Raw genomic sequence first — 16,566 nt, 5'->3', positions numbered from 1 at the left:
TTTAGGAAGGCTGTTAAATAAGTCCTGCAAAATAATATTCTTCCATCTCTACAATCACCTTAATATGAAATTTGAGAACCAAACCTTACTTAGTAAATGTTGGGCCCCATCCCAAGGATAATTTTTGGTTTTGGCATACACTTAACCCTTTTTAAGTAGCCTAGCCTAGTTTCAGAAGAATGCAGTGAAATGCATTGTTTAGGATGGAGTCTTTTTAGGGAGGGAGTCGAAAGAACTTGCCATGCTGTTTCTTGGTGGGGGGTATGAAAGGGGAGACATAACCATATTCTGCAATGTAAAAGGTTGTTATAAAAGGGGGTTAGTGATAAATTGTTCACCATGGCAACGGAAGTAAGGCCAGAAGCAAGTTGCTGAATTTACAGAAAGGAAGATTTAGGTTAACCAGAATGAAAAGGTCCTCCTGCCGCCAACACACACACACACACACACACACACAGGTTTGTATGTGTATTAGGGAGGTGGAGAAAACCCGTAATTGGAAATGTATTAAAATTAAAACCTGTCAGGAGTCGTACAGGGGACAGCAGATAAACATCCAGCAGGGATTATATGGGCTTTAATTAATTCTGCCCAGACTAAATAACCACTGAAGAATTCCTTTGGTCGTGTAAGGTACGGTAGCAAATCTATAAGTTTGCAGAATTACTTCATATGAGTTGCTCATATCATTGTGGTTTTGAGGGGCAGGACAGGTGAGAGAGGCTTTTTCTCCCTTCCACAATGGAGCAGCTCTCCATGCCCCTGTCTTTCAGTCTCTGGGTCTTCATACTGTGGGCCGAAGCCACCGCAGGGAGAGGAGTGGGGTGGTGAAGAAGCTTTGCATTCCCCCCCCCCCCAGGTGAGAGAAGACATTGCAGGCTGCCTCAGAAGACACGGAACAAGAAAAAGCAAAGCTACCGACTTCCGCACTGGATGCAGTTTGGCAGAATGAGCTTTTCATTAGGATTCTTAACTTCAGGCAACACATTTTGGGAATTACCGTGTTTCTCCGAAAATAAGAGACACTGTCTTATATTTATTTTTCCTCAAAAAAAAAACCAAAACACTATGGCTTATTTTCAGGGGATGTCTTATTTTTTCCCTCCTTCTCCTGCCATAGCCAACATTGCTCCTGTGCCTATTACTATGTCTTATTTTGGGGGTATGGCTTATATTCCTTGAATGCTTAAAAATCCTGCTACGGTTTATTTTATGGCTACGTCTTATTTTCAGAGAAACAGGATATAGGGACAGAACTACCTAAAATGTATAGAAGTTTATTTATGTATGCCACTATAGCAGCAAGAATGTTACTAGGCCCGAAATGGAAAGAAGCAGAAGTCCCAGCAAAGGAAGAATGGATACAAAAACTTATGGAATATGCAGAAGTGGCGAAACTTACCCAAAGAATAAGAAATCAAGAGATAACAATTTTTTAATAAAATAAATAAAAGAATGGAAATGGTTCATTGAATATTTACAGAAAAAATTATAAACAGTTAAAAACATTGGCAGGATTATTGTAACAGCTTGCAGTTTTATAAGAGTATATATTGAAAGAAGATGAATAAAGGAGCAAATTAATTTGGATGTGCAGAAGATATTAAAAACAAATTTAAGGAACCGCAGAAAGAGGGGGAAGGAAGTCAAGTTTTGAAATGTCAAAATGATTGTAAAATTAGTGAAATGTATAAATAAATAAATAACTTCAGGCAACACATTGCAGAATAGGTTTCAAATTCTGGGGATCTGCTTCTGTCGCAAAATTTACTATACAGCGAAATGTCAGGCCTCAGAAGATTAAGAGGCCTTGTCAAATTTGTAGCCCACCATGCCAACATGTCATCATCACATCAGCAAAGTAGGCATGGCCTTGACAGAGATGGGAAACCTGAAACCATTCAGATATTATTGGGCTCAAACTCCCATCCTAGATGATGGGAGTCGTAGTCCAGGCACATCTGGAGGGCCACAGATTCCTTGGCCCTTGCTTGGCCTGTGACATGCAAAGGTTGGGGTAGCACAGTAACGGGGACGCAAACATCACTCATGGGGCTAGAAGCCCATCCTCACTCCTGAGTGCCATGCATATGTGGAAATTTGTCAACAGGGCTTCAGGTTCATAGCTTGGGAGTTCTCCTGTACCAAAGGGCATGCTGTGAATACTTAGGCAGCCATGTTGGCCGCAAAGAACTGCCTTTCTCCAGCATAGCCTCTGCAGGGAAACAGTTCTCTACTTCTAACACAAATTGAAATATTTCTGCTTCTTTAATTTTTATGTTCCAGGACCCATGGAACTCTCCTGCCTCCATAATTTGGATTTACTCAATCTGACCTTTTTCTGCCGTCACCTATTCCCTTAGAATGCATTTTAAAACTCCTGAGAGCCTGGTATGTTCGGCTTTGGCGTGAGATTGCCACCAACACTAGAGACAGCGCCAACTATTAACTGTTTATCAAAGGGTTATTATGTACATAAGGGAGTACTGGTGTTTACACTGAGGTCTTACATATGCTTAGTGACAGTTTCCAAGGACTCCAGAGACACTGGCTGTGTACACATTGCCAGCTTAAAATGAGGCAACGTTGGGCTTTTCTAGCTGCTTTCATTTCGAATTTCCTCATCATGGTAAGCATCACTAGTCTTTGATGTGTTTCCACCTCCTCCGCTGTGTCTCCACAAGAGCAGGTGAGGATGTCATTGTCTGATGTGACTTACCTGGTTGCCCCACCCTTTCACCCACCCCAACCCCTATTCATAACACTTTCCTCCCTGAGATGATCTTTATGAGGTTGCCATCTCCCTTCCAAGTGAGAAAGCACAAGATATGAGCCTGACAGGGGAGCCATGAGCATGACTACTTAAAAGGAAGCCATCAATAGGGCTTACTCTCAAGTAAGGGGGTTAGTAGGACCACAGCTTAAGGCAGCGATCCTAACCCCACTTACCTATGTGCCAGGCCAATTGAATTACCAGGGCCAGCCCAATGCATTTTAGCACCTGAGGCGGACCTCAGAATGGTGCCCCCCTCCCAGCCAGGGAATAAGGGGTCAGGGAAGATGTACATCCGGAACAGGGAGGGAAGATTGGCATTGAGATCTACGGCCTCAGTGGGCCCTGCTGCCTGAGGCGTTTGCCTCACCTTGCCTCGTGGGTGGGTTGGCCCTGGGGCTTACATCTGATTAGATATGGTTAGGAATGTGCTGTTAGTTTTTGAAGAACTGATTGTTGTCCATACTACAAGGCAAGTCTGAGAATGCTGATCAGTATTTAATTGAAAAGCATGTTTTACCCACAGGTACACAGAAAGAAAAGAAAAGAAAAGAAAAGGGAGGGAGGGGGTGAGAGTATAAAAGCTCAAAAAAAATTAAAAAAATGGGGAGGGGGTTCAAGGTAAGGTTACCAGATGTCCCCGTTTCCCCAGTCCCCGGATCTACAGCTTTCTCAGCATTCACATGTATGTAGCGGACAATAAGTGTCCTCGGATTCATTGAAAAAAATCTGGTATCCTTGGTTCAAGGAAAGAGGATTCACCAGAGGAAGGAGAGTTGGATGGGTTTAGACTGCCAAGTGCAACTGTGCCATGCCAGTAACAACCCAAAAGACAGCAGGAGCTGGGATTGATTCCCAGCGGCGGCCAATGGGGTAGCATCACCAGCAGGCAAAGCCAGCCTGATTGGCTCCCTCCCCTCACTGCAGCAGAGGTGCAAGCATGGATGGTAGGACGGCAAATGAGGATGCTCCACCAGCCATTTCAAGTGCACACACCTGGGCTTAGGTGCAAATTGGATATGGCTACTGATCTCAAGTTGGATCAGAGCTGGCTTGGATTCGCACAAAACAGCAGTAGCTAACAAGAAACTACAGGATACCTCTAGATCAGGCATCCCCAAACTTCGGCCCTCCAGATTTTTGGACTACAATTCCCATCTTCCCTGACCACTGATCCTGTTAGCTAGGGATCATGGGAGTTGTAGGCCAAAACATCTGGAGGGCCGCAGTTTGGGGATGCCTGCTCTGGATAGTGGCTAACGATATGCGTACATAGATTCAAAATCCAGCGGTGGGAGCACAGTGGTGTCAGAGTAAAAGGCTTTTACCTCAAGCCAAATTCACTCATCATATTGTTGTCCAACAACTGGGGACAGTGTGCCTCTGACCTCAGAGCTTCTTCAGTTGTACGTATGGCTGCTTGGACAGTTTAGCCGATTTTAAAAACTCCCGTGTGACCTTCTTCTGGTAAGGCCTTTGTACGGGTCATCCTCTCTTGGCCCTTCTTTGATCTCCACCAGCAAAGTATAGTTATCACACTGGGGAATAAAAGCTTAATATTCAGATCTCAGCTATTCTTTCACCTCAGCTTTATCTGGTCAACTGACTTCCTCAACCTACGTTACTTCTGACAGTTAACTGCCCTTTCTTCATGGGCTGGAACCTCCAGTCAATCAATCTGTAGTTTACCAGACCAATCAAAATGAATTTACCCAATCCAAGCCCTGTCTGTAAATACTAAAAGCAGCACACGCACACGCACACACTCCTTGTCACCAAATAGTTATTGCCAATCAAGTCTGCATCATAGTAGCAGCATAAGGCCTTGATCTTTGACAGTTATTTTCTGACATCAACAGAGGCCACAGAAATCTTTTTCAAAGCATAAAGCGTAAACGGGCAGCCATTTACACTGAATTTCTCCGCAGATTCATTCACAAGTTGTGCCCTTTCATGGAGAAAACAGAATTGGACACTGGTTACTCATGAACTAGTGACATCCAGATTTGACTACTGCAACACAGCCTGTGTGGGACTGCCTTTGAGAGCATTTGGACATTTTAACCGGTTCCACGTGCAACGTGGAGCTTGCCAAATGAAGCATATAACTCGAATCTTGCTCCAATGGTCTTGGATATCAGTCTATTTCCTGATCCAGTTCAAAGTGTTAGTTCACTGGATTCCTGCTACCTATGTTGCCATATTTTGTAATTGGTAGGGTTTTGTTTTATGGTTTTGTTTGTTTGTTTGTTGCTACTGCAAATGCTTTATGTTTCGAGGATAGTTTTTGTGGTGAGTTATATTCATTGGTTATTTCTGTTAACTGCCTTAGGTATCTTTCCAAAAGAAAGGTAGTGTGAAGATTACTTTTTAAAAATAAGTCAGTAAAAATATTTGCCCATTGCTGACCTACAGATCAATCCTGTTTTTGTATGCTCAAAAGCATGTCACACCAACCTCAATGGGGCTGAGCTGCTGGTTAGTGCACATAGGATTGCAGCCCTAAGATATGAATGAAGTCTGGTGCTATTACTAGGCAATATCTGGTTTTCAACATCGCAATATATCACCAGCTAAACATCACAATATATCAATATATCACAATGTCTGGAATAAGAGTAGATTTGTAGAGGCAAACAGTAGGGCTGGGTGATACCTGGTTTTCAACATTGTGATATATCACCAGCTAAACATTTTGATATACCAATATATCACAATGACGAAAATAAGGATGGAGCTATGTAGAGGCATTGGCGGGCTTCACAGTTTTCCCCACATTGTGGTTTTTGCATACCACACACGTGATATATAGCCAGGAAAAAATTATGAAACCGATTATCACGATATGGACTTCAAACCAGTTTTGGACAATATATCAATACATCACCCAGCCCTAGCTATTTCCTTTATGTTCAATATCACTCTAGAAAGGAGATCAGATTAATTCTAAATACAGTGGTACCTCTACTTATGAATTTAATGCGTTCTGAATGCACATTCGTAAGTAGAAAAAAATTGTAAGTCGAATCCCATAGAATGCATTGGGAGAAAAAATTTGTAAGTCGAAGCAACCCCATCTAAAAATTCGTAAGTAGAAAAAATCCTATCTAAACCGCATCCAAGATGGCGGACGGAGCTCCATTCATAAGTAGAAACATTCGTAAGTAGAGTTATTCGTAAGTAGAGGTACCACTGTTTTACAATACCCAGCATGTTTTCTGGGTTTTGCTCTCAAGTAGAGTTTTATTTTTGTTTTTATTTTGCAAATCAGGCGGTATATAAATGTTATGAAATGCGCACATATATGTGTGGTTGAAGGGCATCTTGCTTCTGAGAGATGTTCTGCGATATGGTCCCTCGCCCTAGGGTATGGTGTGCATCAGCCCCTTGGCTGAGGCCAATTGTGCAAAACTTTCCTGCCCAGTCCTTGCCAATTGGGTGAGAAAGTCCTGTGTATTTGGACCATTGTGTCAAGCTGCTGAATCCACACACTCCCCAGCAATATGAGATTCTACCGCAAGGAAACAAGTTCAGTGAAGTTGTTTTCGTGTGTTTTTGTGTGTGTGTATGCATGCGCAGGGCTGTCTTAAGCATATGCGGTGGCGGGGTGCAAAGATCTGCCCGGCACACACACACCCAGTTGCCCAGTCCCAGACGCACAAGAGGGCGGAGCCGTCCGCCCGCCTCAATGTCTTGCTGGCCCAGTCGCCCCCAAACTCGTGGCGCTGAGTCACTTGCAGTAGAAAAGCCCGCCGGGGCACTCCGACCGACGGGTGGGCTCTTCCCCAGTCTCAACTCTCGGGCCCTGGACTCTCGGCCTGGCGCCCTTGAGAGCCCGGCTCTCGGGTGCCCTGCACCCCTAGGTATTTATGGGTAAGACGGCCCTGCCTGTGTGTGTCTGTGTGTAGGGGAGAGTCAAAGCAGGATAGGTAGGAGTTCCTCTGAGCAGAGGTTCCTTCTAATCACAAAACCTCACTGGAAGAAAAACTACTTGGGGGAAATAATAGACTGCAGGACAGGTGAAGAGAGAAAGCATTCAGCTCCACCACTACTGCCAGCAATCCTGCCACCACATGCTGCACTTGACACCTCCCCAATCCTAGTCTGCATAGATTTGGCAGTTTTTCATTCCAGACACACAGGTACACTGCTCTGCATCAAGAGTGCCAGGGCTCATCCAGACTTCCTTTTGTGCCACATTTCTAGGCACACGTCCATGCTTCAAAGTGTTTGAGTGCTTTGTTTTGTTTTGGTTTGGTTTGGTTTTTTTGTGCCAGTATTTCTCCCCATGAATACCTGCTCTTTACTGCTGGAATGGAGCAAAGGGCAAGCCACGGTAAGCCCATATTGATGTTTGTTCAGAATCAGTGTTAAAGAGTGGGTTTTCACAGGGAAAGTGCCGGGACCAAGAAAAAAGCTCTGAGACATGGCGCTTTAAAGCACAGACCTGTGCGTAGGTAAGTGTGGATGAGTCCCCAGTCAGATGGTGGAGATGATGGTGTGATGTTGACAATTACTATTGTAGGTTGATCTAATCAATGAGTCACATACAGATTTTTGGCATCCGTCTGTTTTGGGAGACAATAGTGTGCCTTCAGAGGTGAATTCAAATGGTTGGAGAGTTACAGCACTTGTGGTGGCTGTAGAGACCGATACAGGACAGACATGTTTTATTGCAGCTGCAGCAGATCAAGGCGACCAGTTGTGCTACTGCAGATGCGCCATGATGTTTCTTCTTTCTACGCTCCTCCCATCGGTCATTCCTCCTCTGGTCACTGCTGTGCATACATGACCTGACTGTCTGTCTCCAGGCACTGCATTCATCTGCAAGGAATTCCCACATGGAGGGGTTGCAGTTGCCAGCCTTCATGTCTCATTTGCATACATCTTTGTATCACAGAGTGGTCCACCAATGGGCCCAGTGCCTGAAGCCAGCTCCCTGTCCACATCTTTGTTTGAGGCTCTGTCTTGCCATGTGATTTCACAAATCTTCCAGACACACACAGCTCATGTAGAAGGTGTTGAGGCATTGCTCCGAGCAGTTGTAAGTTGCCCACGACTCGCTTCTATAAAGCAGTATGCTCAACACACAAGCCTGGGAGACCTTCATTTTTAGATCAGTCATCAGCATCACATTCTTCCATCCCCTTTTGGAGAGGTGAGCCATTGCCATAGCTGCCTTGCCAAGGTGCTTGTCCAGCTCAGCGTTGATGGAGAAGTGGAGTCCAGGTAGACAAAATTGTCTACCACCTCAAGCATGTGGTCACCAATGCTGATGTGTGGAGTGCTGGCGCGGTGTCTGGGCTCAAGGATGTTGAGCTTTGTCAGGCTGGTGGTACAGGTATCACAAACATACATTTTTAGCTCACAGTTATGTAATTCAGGGGAAATGTTAATATTTCACAGAGATGCTGGAACATTTAGTTCTAAGCCCAATAAACAAACTAGGAGTGAACAAGCTGCCTTCAAACAGGAACCCAAACATTTGTACAGTAAATATGATATCTGAATAGATGAGATATTTCAGCCTGAGTGCCTTCTGTGGCCTGGAGAGTCTTATTTGGTCATCATTCTGGGACATCCATACAACACAGAAAGAAGAAAAGGATCCAGTACAAAAAAGAAAAGAAAAGAAAAGAAAAGAAAAGAAAAGAAAAGAAAAGAAGAGAGATGTTGTCTTTACAAGAGAACTTTAGTCTTGTATCACTGAGGAAGGATGTCATCATCCAAAATGTATTTGTTCATAGGTTGTTTTCCTGGTCCTTTGATTCAAGTTCCCTTGGCTAAAAGTAACAAATAGACTTATGAATTGTTGGATCATTTTTTAAAAAGACATTTAAGCTACTGGCTCTCACTACATTTTGTGGTAGCAAATTCTGGAAATTAATTACAATCCTTTTTACTCGCAAATTATATTCCCTCCCCATGCTGTCTGCATGCCTTTGGATAGGCTACATTAACTGAGTTGTCCCGTTGTATGGGATTTTTCATATTTATTTAAGACATTTATATACAACTTAATCCTGTGCAGTTCTAAGCAGTGTCTCATAAAAGTAGCTCATAAGAAAATGAGGCAATAAAACAACAAAAATTATCATAAAACCAAATGCTACCTTAAAATGCCCTCTGGAACAGGAAAGTCTCAAGTCATGCACTTGAAGTTTATCTAAACTCAGTTGGGAGGAAGTTTCCTGGCCTTGCGTAGCTTTTAGCAGTTACAAGCCATGCCTCTGAGCCTTGGGGGACCACCAATAGAGATTCCCCACAATATCTCTGATTGTTAATGTGTGGGATTTACTGAAAAAAGGATTAAGCAAACTCATAGAGTCAACCAGTGGCTGTTAGACATGATAGCTAACTTGTGAACCACCATGCAAAGCACAGCTCAACCAAATTTCACATCCTCCCAAATCCATAACAGCCTCCTGGTTTCTGCAATCAGTTGCAATGTAACAAAAAGTGAAACAGAAAGTTTCAGCTCCTACTGAACTGTCACATGTGACTGGTTGGTTCTGTTCAGCTTGGTAAATTACAAGTTGTGTAGCCATGCTTAATCGAACTTCTCTAACTAGAGGCAGTCTACCTCTGAAATGCTGGCTATAATGTTCCATCCGCCTATGCCTTAAGTTTTTCCTATGCCTATGGTTTTTCCTTTCTTAAACAGCTACCCTTTTGGAATTTGCTAAAAGCAGAAATTCAACCAAGTAATATTTTCTAGAAAATCCGCATGTGTGAAGACATATTTGGGCTGGATACACTGCCTACACTGGTACCCTATAGCTGCTGCCACCGTCTCATTTTGTAGCATCGTTGCATGCTCTGACGCTTTGGGTCTTTCAACTGCTTTGTCCCATCTTTTTTTTCTACAGAGAACTGTCTCGCTCTTCACAACTTGACCTGGTCACTTGCAGATCCCCTGCATCTCGCTGGATGTTGTCAGTGACTAATGAGTAAGGCGATGTAATGAAAAACACAAACGGGAGAGGAAAGGCGAAGGGGCTGCTGTGCCGGAATATGACAGTCAATCCCACACCTAACAAAGGAAAACAGCATAAGAGATGTCACAGCGCCCTCTGTTCCTCTTCACTGAAGTCCTCTACAAAATCAACAAAAGATAGCACTGCAGTTCTCTCTAGGTTATTTCCCCCCACCCCGCCTCTGAAGCTACAATTCTCCTTTGCTGCGGGCCATTCAATCTGTCTTTCCAGTTTTTGCATTTTCTCCAGTGGGTTGAGAGTTAATGGCTTGTTCATGAGCGGTAGACAAAGGCTGTGCATGTACCCTTGTCTCTACTCTAGGTGTGCACACAACCACAGGTAGTAGTCAACATTTCCTCAGCCTGCCTCATCAATATATCTGTGCTGAACTTGCCAGTGCCAGCTTTCCTTACTCTCATTCCACTGTTACCTCCTCACAGAAGGGGTCGAAAACATCTACAGTTTCAACAGGGTTGTGGGCTGGACTGCTTTCAGTCGTGGAATGTCATAATTTGAAAGATTTGGGCTTGAAACGTTGACTTGACTCTTTCAACCACCCAAGGCTGATTCTTGCAAGATATAGCCCCCCAACATCTAGAGAGGTGACCACATGAAGCTACCTTTTAACAGACTAGACCAGGCAGAGGCAAACTCAGCCCTCCAGATGTTTTGGGATTACAACTCCCATCATCCCTGACCACTGGCCCTGTTAGCTAGGGATAATGGGAGTTGTAGTCCCAAAACATCTGGAGGGCTGAGTTTGCCTGTGTCTGGACTAGACTTTTGTTCCATTCGGTTCCATACTGTCACCTCCAACTAATCATTTAAAATTTTCCAGAGTGCTAACTGTGTCAGTTTCTTGCAGGAAAAACAGTGATGAGACTTGTGGCGCCTTAAGTCCATTGTGGCATAAGTTTTGGTGGACTCAAGGCCCTTTACGAATTGAACCTGGGTCCTTTGGAGTTTATGCCATAATAAATGTGTCCGTCCTTAAGATGGTTCAAGACCCTTTGCTGTTAATTTATCACATCCTTTCACAGCCATGTGACACGTCATGTGACGCCACCCGTCATGTGCCAAGCAGGGCAGGACACACAGAGGGTGATTTTCACGATTGTTCATCTCAGCTGCCCAGCTCCTGGGTTCCTGGGCTGTTGGGTGGAGGCTGGGATGAGCAAAAGCAAAAATCACCCTCGCTGGTCCCAGCTACCACCCAGCTCCCGTGCTGCTGGGCGGAGGCTGGGGCTGGGGCATGCGGAGGGTGGCCAGCAGCGGGGTGTGGTGGGAGCAGCCCCTTAATATTGGGGGGGGGCTCTGCCCCTGCCCAAAAATATGGGGGGAGCTGAAGCCCCCTCTGCCCCCTATACCCAGCGCCCCTGCATCCTTTCTACAGCTGCTTATGTAGGTTCATAGCCTCAATTTAAAACAATTTCATCCAAACATTAAACTGAAAACAACTATCTCTGTTGTTAGCATAAAAAGCTAAAACAGCAGCCACACTACTAAACTAAAAGCAGAGCACTCCCTCCACGTAACAAAGGTCACACAAAGCAGAAGGGTTTCACAAAGGTGTCAAAAGGTTTTTTTCCATAAGGTTGGGGCCACCACTTTTCATTATGGCTTCCAACCTTATTATGTAAATAAGACACCTGGGGGTTGCACTAAAAATGGGAGAGGAGGATGCATAGCGATGTGCTAGCCCCCTTCCCTGGGTGATGCTGTCCATCATCCCCTTTAGCGCCTTGCCCCGGGTGCTGGCAACTCACGCTATGCCACTGTTCAAGTACAAAAGTACATTGAAAAGCACTTTAAAGCACATGAATGCACTAAAGTATATTGAAGTACACGATGTGGTTACTTCTTTAAATGCCACCAGGTGGAGCTATTACGTTTGTCTTTTAGAATGCTATGGCTAAAACGGCATCAGAAGCAAGGTAATGCTAGCAGGAAAATGCAGGCCTGGGGGGCTTTGTGGGACTTTATTTAACAGGTAGCATCCCTTACAATCTCTTTTCTCATACAGTTTTCTTCCAGAGGGCTGCTGAGGAATGGGAGGGCGAGCGGCAGATAAAGCAAAATATCCTATTTAGGTGTGATTCATTATCCGCATAGCTCCCATTACTGGCATTTACTGCAATAACATCACAACATGATAATTAATTCCCTTCAATTAATTACAGCATCACTGAAGGAGAGGAGGAACTGTTGCAGATCACAAAAGGCACAGTAACAATTAGCATTTCGAACGAGCTGGTCCCCATACTTGCATGCACACACTTATTCATATTTTTTATTGTTGTCTGTAGACGAGTTTTAATTAGGGCTTTGGAAACATTATATTTGTTTTTAAACCTGCATTAAATAATATTATATAACAGTAGGATTTTCCACACAAACAACAGGCCCTGTTTCTTTCTTTTTTCTTTTGCTCATCATCTGCCTTGAAGCTCTTCCAGATTCGAGCAACACATTTGCAATATTTAACCAATGAATTGGTTAATCAACCCAAAACCTTTTCATCGGTTAAAAGGGCATCACTCATTAAATTCAGCAGCAGTCTTTTTTTAAAAAAAAATTAAAAATGCAAAAATAAGGTCATTTGAAAAGAAATGAAATATTTCATCTATGTATGTGAATATGAAATATAAATATAATTTCTTAAGATCGTGTATCCAGATACAAGAGGTTAAATATGGTTTAAAGAGTGTTGTATACACCTACTGTATTAGGTGTCCTTGGTTACTATTATATTTTAAACAGAACATCAGGTTACATGTGTATAAATAATACAGTGTTACCTCGGTTTAAGTACACAATTGGTTCCAGAAGTCTGTACTTAACCTGAAGCGTACTTAACCTGAAGTATGAGTGTAATTGGTTCTGGAAGACCGTACTTAACCTGAAGCGTACTTTCCCATTGAAAGTAATGGAAAGTGGATTAATCCGTTCCAGATGGGTCCGCGAATTACTTAAACTGGAAGTACTCAAACCGAGGCGTACTTAAACCGAGGTATGACTGTATACTGTATAAGATTGAACACAGTCTTGGCATTTTACTTTCCAATAATTAACAGACTCAATTTTTCAGTAAATTTATTGATGCACATCAGACACTATGTTTTAAAACATGTAAATTTTGTCAACAATGCTATAATCCATACATTTTAATACCATTGCAAGATGTCAGTTGGTTTATCTGATTTCCAGATTCTTGCTATAACTAGTCGGACGGCAGTCTTTTAATATCTTCTAGGACAACAACCCAGATGCACATGGCAAAGAAGGCACAAGTCACTTAATCTCAACAGCTAGAAATATTGTAACTAAACGCTAGAAAGACCTATCAGGAGGGAACAGACCACCGGTACCAAACCCAGTATTTGGCTGGAAAGCGTATGTATATGTTCCAGAATAGAATACACTTGGAACCTTGGTTTATGAACACCTCGGTTTACGAATTTTCGGTTTACGAACGCCACGGACCCATCTGGAACGGATTAATTCACTTTCCATTACTTTCAATGGGGAAGTTCACTTCAGTTTATGAACGCTTCAGTTTAAGTACTCCGCGGACCGTCTGGAACAGATTAATCTACTTTCCATTACTTTCAATGGGAAAGTTCGCTTCAGTTTATGAATGCTTCAGTTTATGAACAGACTTCCGGAACCAATTGTGTTCATAAACCAAGGTACCACTGTACGGCAAACTACAGAACAAAGCAGTAGAAGGGATTCTTGTTGGGTCCGGCAAACCTTCAGCAGAGGAACATCACCATAAACTATTAAGTAAAATTACAAGCTCTCCCTACTTGGCAGAATTTCAGTTATCAAAATGAACCTACTGCCCTGGTTGCATTTTTTATTCCAATCAATACCAATTGTTAACAACTCAGGCTGCTTCAAAGAATGGAAGAAAGATATCTCCAAATTCATCTGGTAGGGCACGGGTGTCAAACACAAGGCCTGGGGGCCAAATCCGGCCCGCCAGACCTCATCATGTGGCCCGCCGAGCGCCCCAGCCAGCGGGACCCAGCAGCGGGACCTTGCTGCTGAAGCGCCGTGCCGACAAAGCGCCGACAAACAGCTGGGGCGGGGGAGGGGGTAGAAAGGCGGCTGGAGCAGCGCCGCACGGAGAGTCCCAAGCCTCTGCGACGCAGCAGTGCTCTGTAGCACTTTGAATCCTCCTCCTCCTGCCACGGCTCGGCGCCTGGAAACGGCTGCTGCTGCTGCTACTACTGCTGAAGCACAGACAAAGCACCCAGCAGCGCCGCGTGGAGGAGGAGGAGGATTCAAAGTGCTACAGAGCACTGCTGTGTCCCAGAGGCTCGGAACTCTCCGTACCGCGCTGCCGGGCACCGACCCGGCAAGCCGCCTCCTCCTCCTCTTGCCTCACCTCCTCCTCCTGCTGCGGCTCAGCCTCACGAACGTGCAACTCTGAGGCTTTACGCACTTCTCCTAAAACGGACACCCGCTGCCTCACGCTGCACGGGAAATGCTTTTTGCCCCTGGGTCCCTTCGCGCTCTTTTCTGGCGCTGAATCAAGGCGGCGACCCCCCCCTTCCCTTTCTTTCTTCCTCTCTCTCGTTCTTATTCTTTCTTTCCCTCTCCTTCCTTCCTTCTTTATCTCTGTCTTCTCTCCCTCTTTCTTTTTCTTTCCTTCTTTATTCCTTCTTTCCTACTCTTCTTTCTCTCACCTCTTTCCTTCCTCTCTCCCTCCTGCTCCCTCTTTTCTTTCTTTCTTTCTTCCTTACTTCCTTTCTTTCTTTCTTCTGTCCTTCCCATCTTTCTTCCTCTCCCTCATTCTTATTCTTTCTTTCCCTCTACTTCCTTCCTTATTTCTCCCTTTCCGTCTTCTGTCCCTCTTTCTTTTTCTTTCCTTCTTTATTCCCTTCCTTATTTCCTACTCTTCTTTCTCTCCCCTCTTTCCTTCCTTCCTCTCTCCCTCCCACTCCCTCTTTTCTTCCTCCCCCCCTCCCTCCCTCCCTCCCTCCCCTCTCTCTCCCTCTCCTCAGAAACATAGGATGCTGCTTTATACTTCTGGCCCTTAAACCCTGGAACCAGGAGAGCAGCTCCAGTGAGTCAACCTCAGCCAGTCCCTTTGGTGAAGGGTGGTGGCTCACTGGCAGAACATCTGTCCTGCATGCAGAAGGACCCCAGCATCTCCAGGTACTAGTAGCTCTGCAAAGGTCCTGCATGAAACCCTAGTGAGCCTCCACCACCCAGTGCAGTTACCAAAAATCATTTTTCTATAAATTGTACAATAATTGTACATTTGAATATCTACTTGCCATTATTCTGACTATGTTTCTGCTTTCAGAGCTAGTTATTACTTACATTATTACAAAAAAGTAATAATTGAATGCAGTGACAATAATTTATGATAATAAAGAGTGGACACATAGTCCTACAGATACAACCGGCCCTTTGAGGGTGACCAAACTGCTGATGCGGCCCCCGATGAATTTGAGTTTGACACCCCTGTGGTAGGGGAAGTACTTTTCCCAAAAAAAGCCAGTCCTTTTTATAGGGGATAATTCAGGAGGAAATTCCCAGGTGCCAAAATAAAGGCTATTTATGTATACCACTACTGCGGCCCATGTTTTGTTAGCCCCCAAATGGAAAACGAGTGAGGTCCCAACTAAAGAAGAATGGGAACTTAAATTGATGGGATATGTGCAGCTTGTGGACCTAACATATAGGATAAGACAACAAGAAGAACATACATTTAAAGAAGATTGGAGAATGTTGGTAGCATTAATATAAATTCAACAGTGTAAATAAGTTTTGATGGATGTAATAATGGAACACTGAATGGTTTAGTTTATGTAAAATATGCAAGGATTTATGCTATGCAAAATGAACCATGGAAAGAGAAGAAGGGAAGTCGCTGATACTTTAAGGTTGTTTAAATGAATATTCTAAATTGTAAAACATAAAATGTAATAAAAATATATACAAAATAATAATAATAATATTTACTTAATAATAACTATTAAGTAAAATTAGTCTAGGGGGTTAATTCATATGTCTGTTGAGAAGGGATGCTGGAATAGGCAACGGTATTTAATTAATGCCCACTGTGTTGAGAAGAAAAGTCTACTAAAGGGTTGATGTATCTGGGAGTGTGGTGGCGGGAGACCACACTCAGGAAGTGAGGAGGGCCGGCTGATCCATGAGGTAAACTGAGGCAGCCGCCTCAGGCAGCAGAATCCAAGGGGCAATGCTATAGGCACCGATGCCGCCAGAGAAGCAAGGAGAAGTGGCAGAGTCAGTGTCCAAGTTCCGATAAGATCTCATGAGATCTCACCAGAATCCACCACTGCAGGGGGCAGGGCTCCACCTGAGGCCACCCCAGTTGTGTGTTTAAGTATCAATTCCCCCTGCCTTGCTTGTTCTGTTGTAACATGTAATGGCTGGTCATGCTAAGCACGGATCCTGTTTAAACCTTACAGCAGGGTCAGTCTTCCTTGGAATAAGACGAATAATTCACTTTGAAGCATATCCCCTCCAGCGAATGTGCATAAAATCGCAGATCAGCACCCCTCCACCTTAGAACTTTGCCAATTAACAAAAGGGACCAGTCCCACAGTTGTTCGACATCCTGTAAATCAACCCTGATAAATGATATCCCCTCTGGGCCTCAGGATTTCTCCCCACCCTTCTTCTAATTTAATCAATTTTGCAAATTGGGCTGATGTGCTTAATTGATCTTTTTCACTTCTAATATTTTCACTGTCGTTTCCTTTTGCACAGCGCCTGCCCTTGTCTGCCCACAGTTATTCTGCCCACAGTTATTGAAGGTCCCTCCAAAATGGA

General features: G+C 44.0%; 1 long non-coding RNA gene across 1 annotated transcript; it reads left to right on the top strand.

The window, feature by feature from the left end:
* The first annotated feature begins 2,570 nt into the window (after nt 1–2,570).
* Nucleotides 2,571–10,744, top strand: LOC148685579 (uncharacterized). The gene is made up of 2 exons (XR_015950055.1): nt 2,571–2,689; nt 9,643–10,744. It is a non-coding gene; the product is annotated as an uncharacterized LOC148685579 (long non-coding RNA).
* Nucleotides 10,745–16,566: the final 5,822 nt, after the last annotated feature.

This window comes from Zootoca vivipara, chromosome 5 (genome assembly GCF_965207765.1).
Source record: "Zootoca vivipara chromosome 5, rZooViv2.hap1.1, whole genome shotgun sequence".
NCBI lineage: Eukaryota > Metazoa > Chordata > Lepidosauria > Squamata > Lacertidae > Zootoca > Zootoca vivipara.
This window is presented reverse-complemented; position numbering and strand designations above follow the sequence as displayed.